The sequence below is a fragment of the Acinonyx jubatus genome, chromosome A1 (genome assembly GCF_027475565.1).
Source record: "Acinonyx jubatus isolate Ajub_Pintada_27869175 chromosome A1, VMU_Ajub_asm_v1.0, whole genome shotgun sequence".
Classification (NCBI taxonomy): domain Eukaryota; kingdom Metazoa; phylum Chordata; class Mammalia; order Carnivora; family Felidae; genus Acinonyx; species Acinonyx jubatus.
In genome coordinates this window covers 201894679-201916255 of record NC_069380.1, presented here as the reverse complement: position 1 = coordinate 201916255, position 21577 = coordinate 201894679, and the positions used below count along the sequence as shown (strand labels likewise).

Sequence of the window (21577 nt, the reverse complement as noted above, 5' to 3'; positions counted from 1 at the left end):
TTACGTGACTTCGCGGTGCGGGTGTTTGTGTAGGCAGCACCGCTCGTCTCCCCCAGTTTGCATTTCTCTAATTGTCCCGATCTGGCCATTTGACAGGTGCAGTTTCCCTAGTTCCCCGGAGCATTCATTCTGTGTCTTGGTGGCTGCTCGGCGGCTAGCGTCCAGACCGCCGCTGCTCTTTGGCCCTTTGCTAGTGGAGATGCGCCGGCGCTCGCTCTTTCGCAGAGAGGCCAGCGACGTCAGAACGCCTCCATCCGGACATTGGAACAATCACTGCCTGTGTTGGTCGGGTCTCGGTCTCCAACCCTCCAGGTTTCACCGTCATCATGCATTTCTTCCTTCTAGCACACCTGGAATTAGCGGTGCGTGGGATTTCCTTGTTGTAGCAGGTCCCGTGTAGTCGCGCCTGCGATTTCCAATCTTGGCCGAGTCCGAGAACAGCGGCCAATGAGATTTCTCCGCGGAGCAGATCCCGCTTTAGGCGAATCAAGGGTTTAGCCAGGCCTGGACTTCTTAGTCAAAGGAAGTCCATGTTGACTCTGGCAAATGAGTATTTAATCCTGCCTTGCAGATTTCTATGTCTGACCGGATCCCGGTTTAGCGACTTACCAGCGTAGCATGAGGTGGGCGCTTCAGTTCAGCCCAAGATTTCCAATTGTAATAAGTCTGAATAAACCCATGTCTCTGGTATATCTGAGATCAGGTGAGCTCAATGTCAGACCGAATGTGTCCAGATTTGCAAGGAATCTGTACCTGTTCATCAGGCCTGCCATTTCTTTTTTCTTTCTTTAATAATTTATTTAACATTTATTTTTGAGAGAGAGAGAGCATGAATGGGGGAGGGGTAGATAGAGAGGGAGACAGAATCTGAAGCAGGCTCCAGGCTCTGAGCTGTCAGCACAGATCCTGATGTGAGGCTCAAACTCACAAACTGCAAGATCATGACCTGAGCCAAAGTCAGACCTTAACTGACTGAGCCACCCAGGCACCCCAGCCTGCCATTTCTTAATAGTAGCAAGTTGTGGTTTGGAAATGCCATGACCTGTCATACTTATGTTTGTTATTAGGTCCCACAGAAGTAGGAATAGATTGGCAAAACCAATTTCTTCTTTGTGCTTATTATGTTAGTTGTTTTTTTGTTTTGTTTTGTTTTGTTTGCAATAGGAAGTCCACCTTAGCTATGTTTTTTATTACTAAATCTGGGAGAAGTCAATATCAACAGAATACAAAAATTTCTTATTTGTGGAAGTTTTAGGAAATTCAGACTTAACTGTTTTTGATTATTAGTCTCCTAGAAGTGGGTGTATATTTGCTAAAGAGATTTCTGACTTGGAGTCAGTTCTGGGGTGTTCTACTTTAACTTTATTTGCATCATTAAACCCTTAGAAGCCGATGTGTACTGGCAAAGCGATTTTTTAATCACAGCAATGCTAGATTCCACACCGGAAGTACCCTCCCCCCATTTACTAAGTCCTCTCAGTGTTGATATAAATTGGGGAAAATAATTTCTTCATCCCAGCAACTTCTGTAAATCAAGATTTAGCCGTGTTCCTGTTTATTATGCTGTGAAAGTCGGTGCGTATAGAGACAAAAGCAGTTTCTTAAAATTGGAAGTTAGGGGTTGGAAACACAAGGTCTGCCAATCATTTGTTAATAGGAAATCTGTGAAAATCAGTATATACTGCTGAAAACGATTTCTTCACTGTAGGCAGGTTTGGTTGTGCAAGTGACAGTCTGCCTTAGCTGTTCATTTTGTCGATTTCCTAGTCCTTCCAAAGTATGTTTTTGCAATAGGAAGTTCAAACTTAATTGGTTTTTATCATGAAGTCCCCTAGAGGTCAGTGTCCACCAGCTGAAAAGATTTCTTGTTTGCAGAGAGTTCAAGGAAATTCTGATTTAGCTATGGTTTACTTTAAGGACACTGTAGAAGTCAATTTCTTAATTGCAACAATGCTGTATTTGCAACTGAAGTCGGCCCCTTCTCTTTAAATCCCGTGGAGTCCCTGCAGACTGGCTAATGAGATTTTTTTTTTTAGGGTTAATAAATATTTGCTTAGCAGTGGCAGCTATTTCTTACTCCTGCTTCCTCTGGGTTTGTGTTTATGGAACACACGATTACGCTGATGGGAACATCTGGGAAAGCAGCATTTAGCATGTTTGCAATTTCTTTCTTTCTCTGAGGGGGAGGGGTTCTATGAATGCATTTGCTCCCTTAGTCTTCTATTCTCCTGCAGTGTATTTTCCTTGGAAATCGATGTGTTTTGGTTTCCTTTTGTGTTCACAAGGGTCAGGATCCATGTGTTTTGATTTCTATTTAGATTTAGGCAGTTTATGATCATTTTATTTGTTATTTCCTGAATTTAACTTTGTTATGTATCCTACTTATTTCCTTGCGTGTATCACCACTCAGTTGCATGCTCTCTAACTTGCCTTCACCTACTGAGAGCAAGCTCAGTCTCAGCCCCGCAGATGCTGGGCCTCCCTGTTTCCTACAGGCTGCACCAGTCCTTCTGCCAGACAGGAGGCACACACTGCCTGCTTTATGGCCTGGAGCGCCAAGGACAGTTCTTGGTCTGGGCACCGTTCCTAGTACATAGTTTCTCCCACTCAGGACCCCAGGGTTCTCTGTGCCATCTTCTCAACCCCAGCACAGCTGGTTCCCCTGGGCTGGCCTGACCTTTGTTGAGCATGGACATGTGAGGCCAGCCGGTGTAGAAATTGTGCTCCAAAGGCATCCTCTTCTTGCCCATAATATCGAATGTTTTATTTGTTGGGTTAGTTTCCATATGGTTTGCTTTTGTTTCGGTTTCACTTCGGTTTGTTTTCCTCCTTTCGGTTTGTTTTCTGCCTGTCCGTTTGCTTTGCGCCTGTTGCTTGGTTTTAGTAATGGGCCTGTTGCTTTGGTTTATGCGTTCTCTGCCAGGTTCTCCTTTTTCCTGTAGTCTCCACTGATTTGTTACCACTCAGTCGCGTGACTTTCTCCAGACTTCTGCCTTGCTTCCGCCCACACCCGGAGACAGCATAAGTACCCAGGCTGCCGTACAGCTGAGGGCGTTGCCAGCTTCATCTGTGCAAATCTTCAATCATCCAGGTCAGAGACCCACGTGATGGAGCGGCGTTTTTCTGGATGTGTGAAAGGGGTTAGGATTTCACAGCAGTGATGCCAGAGTCCCAGGCCCCATCTTTGCTGTACGCAGAAGATTCTGGGTTTTGTCCACTCCCTTTCTATCCTGTGCTGGGAGAATCCTCAGGCCATGGTGGTGGTTTGGTTTTGGAACTGCTTTCCTGTCCTTGTTGGCGTCTTCGCTGGGTCTACCCGCAAAAGGAAGTCTTGCCCAGAGCCCAGAGCACCCCGGAACCAAGAGCCACTGTGGGCCTTTGGCCAGGGACACAGAAGAACCCAGAGGCATCTGCAGGAGATGGACCCTGATGAGGAATGCCAGCAACTCTGTTTCCTCACCTCCTTTTTTCAGGTTAATATATACTGTTGTAAACAATTTCTTCATCCTAGCAAATTCTTGAAAAACAGGACTCAACTTTGTTTGCTCGCTAACCCGGGGAAGTCATTGTTTGCTGGTGAAAACAGTATCTTCCTCCTCGCCAGGTCTAAAAAAACATAGGACTTAACGTTTGTGTTTCCTGTCTTCCTAGAAGTCCGTGTTCACCGGGGAAACTTCTCCTCCAGGCCAATTTTGTGCAACTGGGACTTGGGTTTGTTGATGTTTGTTAACCCCAGGGACACTGTCAGATATACTGGGGATAGCGGTTTCTTGTGTGAATACATGTTTGTTTCATTTATTATTTTACCTCTTCTTATTTCACTTTTTGATGGGCCTGAGCATTTCAGTTTTCACCCCTCTGCGCTCTAACCCAGGTTGGCTGCTCAGCTGGAGCACCCTGCTGGGTCTCCTTCCTCCTGGAGAAAGACCCGGAGAGTCCCTGTGCTCCTCCCCTACAGGCCCGAGTTTCCTGCAGCACTTTCGCCAGCAGCTCAAGAGGCTTCCTCCCTCAAGCCAGAGCCCTGGTTTTCAAGCTCTCTGGGATGGTTGGTGCTTCCTTCGGTGGCATCTCTGTCCCAGGGCATCTTCTGGTTGCGTCAGCTGGTTCCTAACGGCAGCCCTGCGTCTGCATAGTGCCAGTGTTTGTTAGCACTTTCCCTAGTGGCGCGGGGTCACCATTTTTCCTGTCACTGGGCCTCTTGGCACCGAGTTGGCCTTTTCTCTGGAGCAGCACCATCATGCTGCCTTGCCCAGTGTTTTGGGTGTGAGCACTGCTCATTCCTGGGACTGGCTTCTCGGTCACAACAGTACCTTTCCTCCAAGCCCACTGGGTCTTGCCAGCCACACGCTGGGAGGTGGAATCTGCACTTTGTCCTAAGGCTCTTACTAGCCCAGTGTAGCTGGGCTTCCTCAGTTCCAGTACCGTTATGATGCCTTCACGTTTTTTGTGGGTTTCAGAGCTGAGGGACAGATCGCCCCCACACACTGCTTTCCTCGGCCTGGCCCTTGGGCAAAATGTGCAGACCAGTGCCCAGCGATACCCTGGCAGGTTGGACCTTTGGCAGACCCGGATGCTGCAGGGGGCTTTCTCCTCCCACCTGGAGAGCAGTGAGAGCTCTGCTCTCAACGCAGCATTGTCCACGGGGGTCCAGGTCTAAGAGCCTTGAGATTTCTGCTCACGGCTTCTATTGCATTTTTCTCTCCAAAATGAATATTATTTACAGTAACATCTCTTCGTTTCCGAAAAAAAAAAAGTTTGCCTTCATGTTTCTTTGCAAAATGCTGCCTGTCTTTCTTAGTATAATTACAGAGAAATATCAAAGGGGCGGGGAGGCATTTAGGTGCCTGTTTTTTGTTTGTTTATTTTTCTGCTTGACTTGTAGTACCACCCTGATGGCTGAGGGTGGCAGTGTGGAGAGTGTAAGGAGGAAGCAAGGGTCCCCTGATAACCTGAGGGCCTGGCTTCCCTAGGCGTTGAGACCTTTGACATCTGACTCTTGCCTGACTTTTTGAACGTTCCCTCTGGAGGAGCAGGTTTAGGGCCACTAACAAAAGTTGCTGCCCCACCTTACCTCAAAAAGTGAGCCTGAACATCTGAGCAGATCCAGTAGAATGCAGGTGGTAGGGAGGTCCTGACCTCCAAGAAGCACCCCCACTTGATATGCTGCAGCCCTTTCTTAGAGTTAAAGCCCTCAATGTTCAAGGCAGAGTGAAAAGGTGTTACTTTATTCCACAGTCTGACCACAGGGTGATATTTTTGCTATTTCAGTTCAAAATGAATTCCTCCTCATATTTGTACATAGGCTTACCATTTGACAGCTATGGCTGAGAATATACTACCTGAGAGAGGTAAAAGCAATTCCAAAATCAAAGAGCGGGCGTGGTTCGTGAGTTCGAGCCCCGCATCAGGATCTGTGCAGACAGCTCAGAGCTTGCAGCCTGTTTCAGATTCTGTCTCCCTCTCTCTCTGCACCTCCCCCGCTTCCGCTCTGTTTCTCTCTCTCTCTCAAAAAAATAAATAAACATTTTTTTAATTTAAATTACAAAGTGTGAGGTGGTGCTCTGTACTATGCCTTAGTGTTGCCCGGAGCTGGCCTGGGACTCCCGGGTAGGCACTGGTGTTCTCCTCTTTAATATAAAGTTTCACAGGACACCAAATCAGAGAAAACTACTCAGTGCCATGGGTGGATTAAGACAAAAACAAAACCACTCTGCAGTCATATCTGAACACAAACTCAGGAACAATACCTAACCACAAAATGCTACCTGTTTGGCAGAAATGGGTAGACTTAAGTACGAATAGCCACTAGGGGGAGGCATCCCAGGAGAGATCCTTGGATAATCTGATACCTTCCCCTAGAACTTTGGAGATCATGGATAGACCTAGAAGTAGTCTGAAGTTCAGAAGCATGACCTTACAGGGTGGCTTATAAAGTGAAAAGGAGAAACTTGTTTAACCTTTACAGTGATTGAATATTACAAGGGGAGTTTCCTGATGGCAGGGATTGGGTACAAGTGATTATATTACACTATTTTGGAAAGATGATAAATTTCATTTATGATTATCAAAGGCATTTAAAGAAATAACTTAAGATTTGCTATGTTCATGAAATAGGCTAGACTGAGTTTTGCTTATGTGGCTTAAATGGTTTTATCTGCTCCAGGGGTTTTTCAACCCTGGTCTCCATTTAAATGTGTATGAACCACAAAGACACCAAATATCCAAGTCATTGTGAGGAAAAAGAACAAAGCTGGAAGCATCATACTTCCTCATTCTAACTGTGGTATGAAGCTATAAAAATAAAAAAATAATAATAAATTAATAAAAATAACATAATACTAGTACACGTGCAGACACATAGACCAATGGAACAGAACAGAGAGCTCAGATTTAAACCCCCCACATGTACAGTCAACTAATATTAGACAAGAGAGCCAAGAGCACCCAATTGGTAAAGGATAGTCTCTTCTACAAATGGTGTTGGGAAAACTGGATAAACAAGTACAGAACAATGAAATTAGACCTCTACCTTATACAACTCACAAAAATTAACTCAACATGGATTAAAGACTACATTATACTATTGTAATCATATTCTTTAGTATATTCACTACAAATTTTCTCCTTGTGGTTACCATGTGCTTATTAGTTTAAATGTGTAACACCCTATTTTTTAAAAATTATTTTTCAATTTATTTAAACTAAAAACAATACCCATTTCTCCCACCTCTAATCCCCCACCTCTGGCAACCATCCATCTGTTCTCTGTATGTATGACCTTAGTTTCAGTTATATTTATTTCAATATTAAAAATATATATTTGCTATATAAAATACATACATATTTTAGGTTCTACATACAAGGGATACCATGTGGTATTTGTCCTTATTTGTCTAATTTATTTCACTTAGCATAATGGCCTCTAGGGCCATCCATCTGGTTTCAAATGGTAAGATTTTATTCTTTCCTTATGGCCAAATCGCATTCTACTATGTGCGTGTAACACCCTATTTTGAATTGATAACAAATTAATATTGATAGCATTTTTAACTTTACAGTTTTACTTTCCCTCACATTTAGGTTATTGATATTATAGTTTGCATATGTTATATTGCATATCCAATAACATATTGTTGCAGTTATGGCTTTAATACATTTGATTTAAAAATTTTATTTTCTTAACTTTATTTATTTATTTTGACAACCACACACAAAGTAACCACTTGAGCTAAAGCCGACCCAATTATTTTGAGAAGGCAGGGAGGAGCAGAGAGAGAGACGGAGAGAATTCCAAGCAGACTCCTGCTGTCTGTATGCAGCCCATAGGTCTCCATCTCATGAACCGTGATATCAGGATCCGAGCCAAAATCAAGAGTCAGAAGCTTATGCTGATATCGCTAGCAGAAAGATATCTTGTTCACCGCTATGCAAGGACTTCGACTGAGGTGCCAAATGTAAACAGACTCTCAAATCATGATTTTGCAAAACTTGCGACAAGAAAGACATAGTTATAATATTTCCCTATTGTACACCAACTTCTGAAAAGTGAAAAAGGAAAAAAAAGAACACGTCTATGTCGTACTTTTAAAGATACAGGTCACCACTATACAGGTGGCAAATGTGAACAAAATTAAATCGTGATTTCCTAAAGCGACTAGGAACACAGAAAATATTTCTCCCCCCTGTTCACCAACATCTAGAAAGTGAAGAAAAAGGACCAACTCCACGTGGTAGTCTTTAGGATAGTGCTCACAGAAAGATATCATGTTCACCGCTGCACAACGACTTTCACTGAGGTGAAAAATAGCAACCAAGTTAAATCGTCATTTCCCAAAACTTGTGAGGAGAAAACAATTGTTTTTCACTACTGAAAAGGGAAGAAAAAGGAAAAACTATGTGTTGTACTTTTAGGGATACTGGTAGTAGGAAGATATCATGTTCCCCACTGTACAAAGGCATCCACTGAGGTGGCCAATGCAAAGTTAAATCGTGACTTTGCAGGACTCGTGAGGAGAAAGAAATCGTTTTTCACACTGTATATCAAGTCTAAAGAGTGAAGACAAAGGAAAACGTCCACGTGTAATTTCTGTGGTATTTCTAGCAGAAAGATACACTGGTCACCATTTGACAAAGACTTCCACTGAGGTGGTAAAACAAGCAAAGTTAAATCGTGATTTTGCAGACATGTTACGAGAAGGAAATCCTTTTGCATGCTGTACACTGACTTCTAAAGAGTGAAGACAAAGGAAAACGTCCATGTGTAATTTCTGTGGTATTGCTAGCAGAAAGATACTGTGTTCACGGGTATACATGGAAGAGGCAGACACGAACAAAATTAAATCGTGATTTCCCAGAACTTGCCAGGAGAAATCCTTTTTCACCACTGTAAACCAACTTCTACACAGTGAAGAATGAGGAACAAGTCCATGCGGTAACTTTAAAGATATTGGTAGCACGAGTTATCGTGTTCACCTGTATAAAACGACTTCCACTGAAATTGCAAACCTAAGCAAAGGTAAATCGTGATTTTGCAGAACTTGTGAGGAGAAAGTAATCGTTTCCTAAGCAGTAAACCGACTTCTAAAAAGGGAAGCAAAAAGAACAAGTCCATGCGGTAATTTCCATCATTCGGCTCGCAGAAAGATCCTGTGCTCACCAGTATACAAGGACTTCCGCTGAGGCAGCAAATACAAACAAAATTAAAGGCGATTTCGCAGAACGTGCCAGGAGAGAAAAGTCGTTTTGCCCCAGTGTACACCGACTTCTAGGAATTTAAGAGAGAGGAACAAAGCCAAGTCCTACTTTTTACTATAAAATATATAAGGGACCCGAATGTAGCAATCAACCAGAAACGAAAAGTAGAAACCTCAGAGAATGAGAAGAACTGGACAGAGAACTCTGAAGGGCACATTTTAAGAGATTTTTATTTTGTAAGTTTCACAAATGAGACTCTTTTCCGAGGGCAGCTAGGAAAGGCTCCCGCTGCAATCTCAGGGCTCCTTAGTCCCAAAGATGCTCATGCAGAGGCCGCTCCTCAAGGTGTACACGGTGTGACTAATCCAGTCCAAGCAGCCTGAGAATGCTCCCACGGGACTCCACCGAGCGGGCAGGGGTCTGCGGTGCTCCGAAGGGTCCCCGCGGTCTGGTCTCCTCCAGCCTTCTGTCGCCAGGCGCTGCGTCCTGGTGCAGGGAAGCTGCTGGTGCCAGAGTCCTTCGGGTTCCTTCGCAGAGTCCGCCTCTCCTGAAGATGCCTCTGGCTTCTTCTGTGTCCCGGGCCAGAGGCCCACAGTGGGCAGAGCGGGTCTGGGTTCCGAGGTGCAGTGGGATCTGGGCAAGACTTCCTTTTGCGGGTAGACCCAGCGAAGCCGCCAACAAGGACTGGAAAGCAGTTCCGAAACCAAACCACCACCGTGGCCTGAGGATTCTCCCAGCACAGGATAGAAAGGGAGTGGGCAAAGCCCAGAATCTTCTGAGTTCAACAGAGATGCAGGCTGGGGCTCTGGCGCCCCCGCTGTGGAATCCCAAGCCTCTTTCACACGGCCAGGAAATTGCGGCTACATCGCGCTCGGGGCTCTGATCTCCAGGACTCAAGCTTTGCACAGATGAAGTAAGCTAACCTACAGCAGTACTGCCGCCTGGGTACTTATGCTGTCTCCGGGTGTGGGCGGAAGCAAGGCAGAAGTCTGGAGAAAGTCACGCGACTGAGTGGTAACAAATCAGTGGAGACTACAGGAAAAAGGAGAACCTGGCAGAGAACGCATAAACCAAAGCAACAGGCCCATTACTAAAACCAAGCAACAGGCGCAAAGCAAACGGACAGGCAGAAAACAAACCGAAAGGAGGAAAACAAACCGAAGTGAAACCGAAACAAAAGCAAACCATACGGAAACTAACCCAACAAATAAAACATTCGATATTATGGGCAAGAAGAGGATGCCTTTGGAGCGCAATTTCTACACCAGCTGGCCTCACATGTCCATGCCCAACAAAGATCAGGCCAGCCCAGGGGAACCAGCCGTGCTGGGGTTGAGAAGGAGATGGCACAGAGAACGCTGGGGTCCTGAGTGGGAGAAACTATGTACTAGGAACGGTGCCCGGACCAAGAACTGTCCTTGGCGCTCCAGGCCATAAAGCAGGCAGTGTGTGCCTCCTGTCTGGCAGAAGGACTGGTGCAGCCTGCAGGAAACAGGGAGACCCAGCATCTGCGGGGCTGAGACTGAGCTTGCTCTCAGTAGGTGAAGGCAAGTCAGAGAGCATGCAGCTGAGTGGTGAAACACGCAAGGAAATAAGTAGAATACATAACAAAGTTAAATTCAGGAAGTAAAATAACATGAGCATTGGATAAACTACCAAGATGTAAATAGAAATCAAAACACATAGATCCCAACACAAATGAAACCAAACACATTGATTTCCAAGGAAAATACACTGCAGGAGAATAGAAGACTAAGGGAGCAAATGCATTCATAGAACCCCTCCCCCTCAGAGAAAGAAATTGCAAACATGCTAAATGCTCCTTTCCCAGATTATATTTCCGTCAGCGTCAGCATAATCGTGTGTTCCGTAAGCACAAACCCAGAGGAAGCAGGAGTAAGAAATAGCTGCCACTGCTAAGCCAGTATTTGTTACACCTAAAAAAAAACCTCATTAGCCAGTATGTAGGGACTCCACGGGATTTAAAGAGAAGGAGCCGACTTCAGTTGCAAATACAGTATTGTTGCGATTAAGAAATTGAGTTCTACAGTGTCCTTAAACAAAAACATAGCTAAATCAGAATTTCCTTGAACTTCTGCAAACAAGAAATCTTTTCAGCTGGTGGACAGTGACCTTTAGGGGACTTCATAATAAAAAGCACAGTTTGAACTTCTATTGCAAAAAATTAACTTGGTAGAACTAAGAAATCAATGTAATGAACAGCTAAGGCAGACTGTCACTTGCACAACCAAACCTGCCTACAGTGAAGAAATCATTTTCAGCAGTATATACTGATTTTCACGGGATTTCATATTAACAAATGATTGGCAGACCTTGTGTTTCCAACCCCTAACTTACTATGATTAAGAAACCGCTTTTGTCTCTATACGCACTGACTTTCACAGCATAATAAACAGGAACACAGCTAAATCTTGATTTACAGAAGTTGCTGGGATGAAGAAATTATTTTCCTCAGTTTATATCAACTCTGACAGGACTTAGTAAGTGGGGAGAGGGTACTTCCTATGGCAAATGCAGCACTGCTACGATTAAAAAACCATTTTTGCCTCACATCTTGACTTCTAAGGGCTTAAAGATGCAAACATACTTAAGGCAGAACACCCCAGAACTGACTCCAAATCAGAAATCTCTTTAGCAAATATACACCGACTTCTAGAAAACTAATAATCAAAAACAGTATGTCTGAATTTCCTAGAACGTCTGACCAATGAGCAATTTTTGTATTCTGTTGATATTGACTTCTCCCAGATTTAGTAATAAAATGTACTTCCTATTGAAAACAAAACAAAACAACTGTTCTAATACTACCCCCCAAAAAGGTAGTTTTGCCAATATACCCCTACTTCTGTGGGACCTAATAACAAACATAGGCATGGCAGGTCATCGCATTTCTGAGAAACACTTGCTACCATTGAAAAAGAAATGGCAGGCCTGATGAACAGGTACAGATTCCTTGCAAATCTGGACACATTCGGTCTGACATTGAGCTCACCTGATCTCAGATATACCAGAGACATGGGTTTATTCAGACTTATTACAACTGGAAATCTTGGGCTGAACTGAAGCGCCCACCTCATGCTACGCTGGTAAGTCGCTAAACCGGGATCCGGTCAGACATAGAAATCTGCAAGGCAGGATTAAATACTCATTTGCCAGAGTCAACATGGACTTCCTTTGACTAAGAAGTCCAGGCCTGGCTAAACCCTTGATTCGCCTAAAGCGGGATCTGCTCCGCGGAGAAATCTCATTGGCCGCTGTTCTCGGACTCGGCCAAGATTGGAAATCGCAGGCGCGACTACACGGGACCTGCTACAACAAGGAAATCCCACGCACCGCTAATTCCAGGTGTGCTAGAAGGAAGAAATGCATGATGACGGTGAAACCTGGAGGGTTGGAGACCGAGACCCGACCAACACAGGCAGTGATTGTTCCAATGTCCGGATGGAGGCGTTCTGACGTCGCTGGCCTCTCTGCGAAAGAGCGAGCGCCGGCGCATCTCCACTAGCAAAGGGCCAAAGAGCAGCGGCGGTCTGGACGCTAGCCGCCGAGCAGCCACCAAGACACAGAATGAATGCTCCGGGGAACTAGGGAAACTGCACCTGTCAAATGGCCAGATCGGGACAATTAGAGAAATGCAAACTGGGGGAGACGAGCGGTGCTGCCTACACAAACACCCGCACCGCGAAGTCACGTAATAGGGGCCGTCACTGAGAAACAGTGCAGGCCGGGTCGTGGGCGGTGCTGCCACAGAGCCTGTGCACAATCCGGGCTGTGACAGACAAACCGCCGGCTCCGAGCTACTGGCCAAAGTGGCAAGGGGACGGCCGGCACAGGCCTTCCTGGGCAGAGGAAGGGACGGCACCCAACGACCCCGAACTTTGGGCGGAGTTCAAGTGGTGGCGCAGAAATCCCAGAGTTATCTGGTGGGCGCTGCTCGCGAAGGTGGTGATGAGAAACAGGCTGCTGGGTACCGGCAAGGAGCTCCCCCCCCCCGCCCCCCAGGCACACCTGGCTGGGCTCATGCACAGGTGCTGCCCCTTGACCCCCCCCCCCCACCCCGATTTCCTGGCTGCCAGTGGGGCCGGGAACGGAACACCCCGCTAAGCGAAAGGATGGGCGACACCGGCGAAACACACCCAGCTCCGCGCCAAGCAGAGCCACCTCCACCGGGAAAGCGCCAGCCCGGCTCTGCCAGAAACTGTGACCGCACATCATGGGCCATGCACCTAGTGGAGGGGAGGCTGACACCTGCCAACGCTGGAAGGAGCAAGGGCCAGCAGAGAGCACTGATCAGTGCAGGGGCCCGAGAGTTGGTCTCAGGGAAGGGAGATGTGCCTTCCCAATCCCCTGCTTGGATGGGTACTCCCAGGGGAAATAAGGAGAAACGGGCTGAGATCCCTCAACGGAGCTGCCTGAGCGACCTGCAGTTCCCTAGAAGGAGTGGTGCTGGGACACTCCCTGTGCCAGCACAGCAAATGGCTGTGGTGGAGCCAAAGATGAACATCCCTCCTCCCAGAGCAACTGTGGTGCCGGGAGGAACCAGCGGTTCTGAGCATTCTGGCAGCTCTAGTGGGAAACCCTTGGTTCTGAATCGGGGTTGCTGTAGCCCATAAACTAGCACCGGGTGCTACTCTTGAAAAGTGGTACAAGCACTACCGCTTCCACTGTCCGTTCCCAAATCAAAAGCACTGGGTGGAAGGAAATCGTCGTTTTGTTGTTTGTTTTGTTTCGTTTGTGGCAGAAGTAGTCCCCACTCCCTCCCCAGTAACACCCTACCCATCTAATGTTTCCTTGTTTGGGAATACACAGGCAAAGCCCTGCTGGGAGTTATGGAGACTCAGGGTTCCTGGCCACTTAATCTCTGGACAACCAGCTTCTAAACTTAGGAGCCTAAAACTAGATTCTGTCAGCCACAGCACCCTTCTGCTGGCCCTCCACTTCCACATAATAGCCCTCTACCTCCTCTGACCTTCCCCAGCTTGATTCCACTACCAACCTTGTCCCTTTCCCTAACCACCAGGCCTAGCAGCCACTCCAGGTTCTACCCCAGGAATTGGCAACTCCCTGGGGCTTGTCCCACCTTCCCAGGACAATTTCCTCTATGCCACTCTGGTAGTCCAGTGGGACAATAAAATTTCAGTCTTTTTTTTTTTTTTTTTTTTGCCCCTATTAGATACCAGGGCCCAGGTCACTGTCATTCCATGAAATCCCTCTCAGTTCCCAAAAGGAAAGTCCTTATCCTCATAGGGAATTGCTGACAAAACAATCAAAGGTGTATAAACCCATTGGGATGTAGCTATTGGGACCATTCACTTCAAATGGCCTCCTCTGGTGGTGGCCCCCTGGCACTTTCTTTCCTTACTATAAGCATGGATGCCTTGACAGGATGCCATGCTCTTGTTCTTCCTAACTGGCCTGCCAAATGGATGCCTTGACCACTCCTCTCTAGTCAAGACAGTTAACACTCCCCAGTACGACTTAAACAAAGCACTGAAGGCCTATCCCATTATTAAAGATATGCTTCAGCCAAGAGTCATGGGGGGCCTGGGTGGCTCAGTCAGTTAGTGGACTCTTGCTTTCCACTCAGGTCATGATCTCAAGGGTTCATAAGTTCCAGCCCCATATCCGGCTCTGCATGGTTGCTTGAGATTCTCTCTTTCTCTCCCCCCTCCTCCACGTATGCACACACACTCTTTCTCTCTCAAAAATAATATATAAACTTTTTAAAAATTTTTTTAATTTTTTAAATATTTTTTTAAATTTTATTTATTTTTTTAAACTTACATCCAAATTAGTTAGCATATAGTGAAACAATGATTTCAGTAGATTCCTTAGTGCCCCTTACCCATTTAGCCCATCCCCCTCCCACCCCCCCTCCAGTAACCCTCAGTTTATTCTCCATATTTATGAGTCTCTTCTGTTTTGTCCCCCTCCTTGTTTTTGTATTCTTTTTGTTTCCCTTCGCTTATGTTCATCTGTTTTGTCTCTTAAAGTCCTCATATGAGTGAAGCCATATGATTTTTGTCTTTCTCTGACTAATTTCACTTAGCATAATACCCTCCAGTTCCGTCCACGTAGCTGCAAATGGCAAGATTTTATTCTTTTTGATTGCCGAGTCATACTCCATTGTGTATATATATACCACATCTTCTTTATCCATTCATCCATCGATGGCCATTTGGGCTCTTTCCATACTTTGGCTATTGTTGATAGTGCTGCTATAAACACGGGAGTGCATGTGTCCCTTCGAAACAGCACACCTGTGTCCCTTGGATAAAAGCCTAGTAGTGCAATTGCTGGGTGGTAGGGTAGGTCTATTTTTAGTTTTTTGAGGAACCTCCATACTGTTTTCCAGAGTGGCTGCACCAGCTTGCATTCCCAATCTTTATTTATTTTTGAGAGAGAGACAGAGTCTGAGCAGGGGAGGAGCAGAGAGAGGGAGACACAGAATCTGAAGCAGGCTCCAGGCCCTGAGCTGTCAGCACAGAGCCCAATGCGGGGCTCAAACTCACAAACCGTGAGATCCTGACCTGAGCTGAACTTGGACGCTTAACCGACTGAGCCACCCAGGCGCCCCTAAACTTTTTAAATTAAAAAAAAAAAAGTCATTATTCCCAAAGCTCCCCCCTTTCAATAGCCCCACAGGCTGGTATTAAGCCAACCACTAATGCATGACACCTCACCGTTGACTATCTATCCAAACCTCACTGCTTAGGTTCCCTGATTTAGGCTCCAATTCTTAATATTATAGAACTGATTATAGGACATACAACAGGCCCAAAGAACATCCTTCACAGTCACTGACCTAGCTAGTATGTTCTGTTTTGTTCCCACTGTGTACGAGTCCCAGGCCTAATTTTCTTTCACTTTTTAAGGGACTCAGTATACATTTTCTTAGCTCCCACTGGGATATTTTTAAACAGTCCTGCAATTACACATCACCTCTGCGAGCAGGTTTGATAGGATGTAAGTACCTTACAATTGGAAAGATGCCATTTGGGCATTATATTGATGACATTATATGAGGACAAAATGATATAATTCCCTCTGAGGAGGCAGTACAGGCATATTTGCACATCCTCACAGACACATTTACACAGGCCCAGTTTTATCTGTCAAGTTTCCAGGCATCATCTAGTCCTTTCATCGCAGAAAAACTAAAAGTTACCCAGATATGTTAATGCTATCTGGGAAAACTGAAAAAAGAATATGCTTCTAGAAATTATGAAATGTATTTATAAATTTGCAAATTTAAAGAATGCTGCTATAACACTCAGTTCACAATTGCTTAGTTAGTTTTCACTAGAAATTAAGGTGATTTAAATAATATATGCAATTCAAACTACTGGAAATAATAAGGGAAGCATCTTCATGTGCCAAAAAAGTAGGATATGTTTCAATAAGAGAAGATGTGAGGAAAGGAGGTACATTTTTTTCTTAAGGGAAAAGAAAGTAATTTTGTCTCCAAGTGAGGATGTTTAAAGAAGAAAAACAGGAAAAAATTGGAATGCAAAAAAGAAAGTTTGTAGAAGGATTATAGATAAGGAATTTTAATGTTTAATTTATTTTTAGAGCAAGAGACAGAGCTTGAGTGGGGTAGGAGCAGAGAAAGAGGGAGACACAGAATCTGAAGCAGGCTCCAGGCTCTGAGCTGTCAGCACCATAGAAAAGGAATCTTTGAAAAGGAGTTGTAATGTGTAGTCAAACTAAGATTAAAATTAATTTACTTAAAAATGAGTTTTAATATCAAAAGTAAACTGGTGCGAAATTAAAATTTTGTTTTCTCTCTGTTAAAAGGACAGTTTTCTTGGGATTTATTGTATGATTATGATATATTGTGTAAAGTTTCTTTACCTTTTTTATGATAAATTCCTTTTATTACATTATATTTGGTAATCACACTCAATCAACAAGGTCAACAGAAACTTGTAAATATTGGGCTAAATAACACACTCTATGTACATACATTTTCAGTACAGTAACGTTAAAATACTCCATTTCTTTTATTCATATACCTTTGCAAAGTGGGGAATAAATAAAGATACAAACACAGAGGGGCACCTGGGTGGCTCACTCAGTTAAGTAGCCAACTCTTGATTTCAGCTCAGGTCATGCTCTCATAGTTCTTGAGATCAAGTCCTGAGCCCTGCACTGTCAGCACAGAGCCAGTTTGCAATTCTCTCTCTCCCTCTCTCTCTCTGCCCTTCCCCACCCTCAAAATAAATAAATAAACATTAGAAAAAAAAGATACAAACACAGAAAAACGTCTTATCTTGAGCTGGTAGGAGTAACAGAAGTTACAATTATATTTATTGATAAGCCAATGATTGACCCTGACACTAGCAACACATAACTAAAAAGTAGCCCTTGTTCAGAAAAGTGTGGTAGACGGTTCATGGAAGTGATACCGTGTGGTCTCCACAGTGGTCTATTTGAGGTGATTTTTTTTTTTTAATGGCTAAACTGGATTACTAACTCATAATAAAATGTAACTAGTCAAATTTAAACCATGATCAAAATGGGTCTACACATGCCTTTCAAAGCCCTGCTGGTCACAGGCAGGAGGGGACTGCTTGCTGCACATTGTGCACACCTGCCTGTGACTTTCAATATGTTCTTCAAATTTGCTCTGATTATAGTTGGGAGGGAACATTAATTCGCAGAGGGGACCCTTCTTGTGAACATCAAAGCTGGAATCAAAGCAAAAGCCTGTCCTGCGCCCATGTGCCCATGTAAATGCTGACTTGGAGGGTCAGGAGCAGTGGGCACACTCTCATCTTCTTTCTTGTCCTCAGATCTTCTAAACCATCAGGCCGACTAAGGTATCTGGAAGGCTGGCTGCAAAGACCATCATCTTCAGTCCTCAAGTGGGCTCTCACAGGTACCCTTCGGATTTCATCTGGGTAAAAAGCACCATCTGTGGGGTGCCTGGGTGGCTCTGTTAAGAGTCAGATTTCTGCTCAGGGCATGATCTCAGGGGTTCCTGAGTTGGAGCCCTGCACGTGCTCCATGATGCCAGCACAGAGCCTGCTTTGGATCCCCTGTTTCTCCTCTCTCTCTGCCCTCCCCCACTTGCTCTCTCTCAAACATAAAATACATTTTTTTTAAAAAAGCACCATCTGCTCCATCTCTGGTTTCCTGTGTTGCACAAGGATTAACATATTGCAGAACGGGCTGTATATTCAGCACTGCAGCAACATGACCATTTTGCTCTGAGCATATGTTGAGACACTGTGAAATCTTCTGAGAACCCTGGAAATTCTGACCTTCCGTTTCCTTTCTGCTTGATTTTCTAGAGTTCTTTCAAGTTCCTTGCTCCTGGAAAGGTTTTCCAAATGTGAAGTTAGACCATCTATTTCTTTGTCTCTCTCTCAAGCTTGTCATTGTCCTGTACTTCAACCACTGCTGGTTTTCCATTTCCAGCAATCTTCACTTGCTCTTTCTATTTTGACTCCACTTTTGCAAGTTCATCAGCATATTTATTGCATTTTGTTTTCTCATCCTGCAAGAGTAGTTTACATTTATTATATTTTTGTCTTGTCAGCAATGTCCTTGGTCATTTCACAGACTTGCCCCTTTGTTACAAGGGCAGAAACTGTCTCAGCTGCAGACAGTGATGGCTTTTACATCTACAGTAGAGCCAGCAGTAGCTGGGTCTGTGTTTATTGAGGCATCCTTGACTTTCTGCCGATTCCCAATTTTCATGGTGAATACGCTGTTGCTACTGGCTGATTGGTCTGAAAGTGTATTTATTTGTTTTGGGCCCCTCTGGCATTCCTTGAATTATCTTTGTAATTAATGATCTGCTGCCATCTGAAGATGATGTTTCAAATCTTCCACTTCTCTTCTCATATCGTGCACCCATGTATCAGTCTCTTCCTGATCTCTTCTCACAGCATTTAGTTGACGTCCTGCCACTGCATCAGCTACCTGCTTTTTGACTTTCTCACTTTCCAGCTGTGCAGCATGCAGCTCTGCCATTGTTTGATCTCCCACATTCACAGCATCACTACGTTCTTTGGCCAGAAAGACCATTTCTTGCCCAGTTGCCTGAATCTGTTCCTCTGCTTTACAAAGTTGCTCCTTTAAAAGCAAACAAACAAACCACACACACACACACACACACACACACACACACACCGTATCTTCCTTACTTGAGGTTATAAAGAAGAAAGCCCTTTGCAGATTTTCCTTTTCAGCCAAACAGAACTGCAGCCTTCCAATATCTTCTTGGCAATAAGTAATCATGCTTTTTTTCTTGTTTTTTTTTTTAATTTAAGTAATCTCTATACCCAACATGGGGCTCAAACTCACAACCCAGAGATCAAGAGGTGCATGTACCCCTGGCTGAGTCAGCCAGGAGCCTGACTAATCATGCTTTCTTTGTTCCCATCTAAATTCTTTAACGTCTGGACCTCTGACACGGCTTGGTATTTTATATTTCGTATTCTTCAAAGGTACCTTAATAAAGTTCCTTCTCATCCTTTTCCATCTTCAACTAATGTTCCAGTTGTTCTCTTTCATATCATGCCTTCCTGAGTTTGTCCTTTAAACTGCCTCATGCAAAAAAAAAATAATAATAATAAAAAAATAAACTGCCTCATGCAGTTTCTTTTCAATTGCTTTCTGTGTCACTGACACAATATCTTCCTCAAGCTGGAGAGCTTTGCATGTAACATCACTGTATCTCTTCTTAAACCCTTCATTTTCCATTTCTAACGTAGTGATACTTCAACAAGACCCTCTTGCTCAGATTGCAATTAGTTGGTCACATCTTTCTTTCTCATGGTTACTTTCTCTTTGCATTCTTCCAACTTGTTCTGCAAGTTGTGCTGGTTCTTTTTCCAGAACATCAATGAAATGTAAGAGTTCTTTTTCTTTCATGGTTTTCTCAATTTTCAACTCGAGAAGGCCAACTTTTGTGGTCACCACTAACATGTCAGAATTTCCTTCATCTTCCCTAGTAAGTAATTCTTCAGCTGGAGAAGTTCTCAACTGGAAAGGTGTACTTGCTCCACGAATTTCACCCTAATGGGTAACATAACAGAACTAATAAAATGCTCCATCATCATTTGGAAGGCAATATCCTTGAAATGCAAATACACAATTAACGGTGGTTCCTTCTACATAATGTTCAGGCATACAAGGCCATAACAATGTGTGATAATCACAAGCAGTACTCCATCCAACCTTGAATATATCAACCCAATCTTTTGGATGTGGATGGACATATGGAGTTACGGTGCAATGACATTCCAGGTGTGAATTAGGAAGATAACTCTTGGGCACATATTTTTTTTAATGTTTATTTATTTCTGAGACAGAGAGAGACAGAGCATGAGTGGGGGAGGGGCAGAGAGAGAGGGAGACACAGAATCCAAAGCAGGCTCCAGGCTCTGAGCTGTCAGCACAGAGCCCAACGTGGGGCTCAAACTCACAGACCGTGAGATCATGACCTGAGCTGAAGTTGGACGCTCAACTGACTGAGCCACCCAGGCGCCCCTCTTGGGCACATATTGAAAGATGACATGGGCAAAGTTGGAAGTCTGCAAGGGGACTTGTTGAAAAGATGTCATTGTGAATCCTTCAAGGGGCTCTAGGACAGAGGGAGCATTAGAGAGCCTCTGAGCCTATACCACCATCAGCCTTTGACCTCTTCCACCTCACTGCCTCGCTCCACCAACTGGCTATACTCCCCAAGTTTCTTTACCTTTTAACTATTAAGTTTCATAATCATCTGTGGTCCTAAGTAGAGAAGGACTTTAAAACATTTTTAAAATATTTTTTACAAATTTCCCAAAGTCAAATTGTAAATGAAGTCTTTTTGACCTACAATATTTCAAAGTACTTGCCAAACTAATTAGGCTTATTTGATATGTATATTTCATGGGAAGTATTGTCAAATAATACTAAGCCTTCTTTACATTGTATTTGTAAGATTGTGTATTTGTAAGAAGTAGAGGAAGTCCATTCTCTTTCTGAAAGAAATGGGCCCACACTGCCAGACTTTTGCCATCTTGATGTGTTTATGACATGGCAACGTTTTGCTCCTGAATCAGAGAAATTAAGATGGGTGAACAATTGGAGTATCACTCGGCAATCAAAAAGAAGGAAATCTTGCCATTTGCAATTACATGGCTGGAACTGGATGGTATTATGCTAAGTGAAATTAGAGAAAGACAAAAATCATATGGCTTCACTCATATGAAGACTTTAAGAGACAAAACAGATACATAAGGGAAGGGAAACAAAAAGAATATAAAAACAGGGAGGGGGACAAAACAGAAGAGACTCAAAAATATTGAGAACAAACTGAGGGTTACTGGAGGGGTGATGGGAGGAGGGATGGGCTAAATGGGTAAGGGGCACTAAGGAATCTACTCCTGAAATCATTGTTGCACTATATGCTAAATAATTTGGATATAAGCTTTAAAAAATAAAAGATAAAATTAAAAAAAAGAGATAGGTAAACAATGGTTGTAAATTAAATGAACACTCAGGGATATGGGAAACCCAAGACACTTGCTTGGTTCCTCCTACCTCCCTCGAAAACCCCATTTTTTGCTTTTTGCATTCCTTCACCATCCTAAATGACCCAACTTATGAATAAACATCGTGTGAAAAGCTTCAATAAAGTTGCAAAAAAATTTTTTACCAGCAATGTCTGATTTCCATCTAGGTCCATAATCCTATAAAACTGGTTTTGTTTCCAGAGGCTTCAGACCTCCTTCTGGACCCTTTGAACACCTACAACTAGACTTCATTCAACTGCCACTCATTATTGGTTATGAATATGTTCTTGTTATTGTATGTGGTTTTCCAGAAGGGTTGAAGTTTTCTCCTGCTACAAGGCTGATGTCCT

General features: G+C 44.0%; 2 pseudogenes; both read right to left on the bottom strand.

The window, feature by feature from the left end:
- Window positions 1-14599: 14599 nt before the first annotated feature.
- Window positions 14600-18963, bottom strand: LOC128311264 (tax1-binding protein 1 homolog; annotated as a pseudogene).
- A 2-nt stretch (window positions 18964-18965) lies between these two features.
- On the bottom strand, window positions 18966-20013 carry LOC106967126 (tax1-binding protein 1-like; annotated as a pseudogene).
- Between the last annotated feature and the right edge of the window lie 1564 nt (window positions 20014-21577).